This window comes from Octodon degus, unplaced genomic scaffold (assembly GCF_000260255.1).
Source record: "Octodon degus isolate 3935 unplaced genomic scaffold, OctDeg1.0 scaffold00059, whole genome shotgun sequence".
NCBI lineage: Eukaryota > Metazoa > Chordata > Mammalia > Rodentia > Octodontidae > Octodon > Octodon degus.
Genome location: NW_004524635.1, coordinates 2,329,080 through 2,329,597, shown reverse-complemented (window position 1 = coordinate 2,329,597; position 518 = coordinate 2,329,080).

The window sequence follows — 518 nt, the reverse complement described above, 5'->3', positions numbered from 1 at the left end:
CTTCTTCTTCTTCTTCTTCTTCTTCTTCTTCTTCTTCTTCTGCACCAGGGATTGAACTCAGGATTTTGCACTTGCCAGGCAAGCACTTATTCCACTGAGCTATCTAACCAGCCCCCTGAAACTAGCTCTGATTATCAAACAAAGGCATTTATTGAGCCCAGTATTACACTAGATATGGGATCATTGAGGAGGGATTCCCTAATATGAAGAACATATTGTTTAGTTAACAGGAAATGATACCAAAGCAGACAGAAAATATTGTGAACTCTACTTGAATAGCTAAACTTTAAAAATATGAAAACATTTTAAAGGACAAAAGCACCAGTACCTTTTTTTTTTCCAGAACTGAGGACTGAACTCAGGACCTTGCACTTGCCAAGCAAGTACTTATTCTATTGAGCTGTTTTCCCAGCCCCTTGTAGCAATATCTTTAAAGGCTCCACTTCTGTTATAGTCTACTTCTTCATAAATCATCCATCATTTTCTTTCATTACACAGATAGTGAAGGATATCAGGTA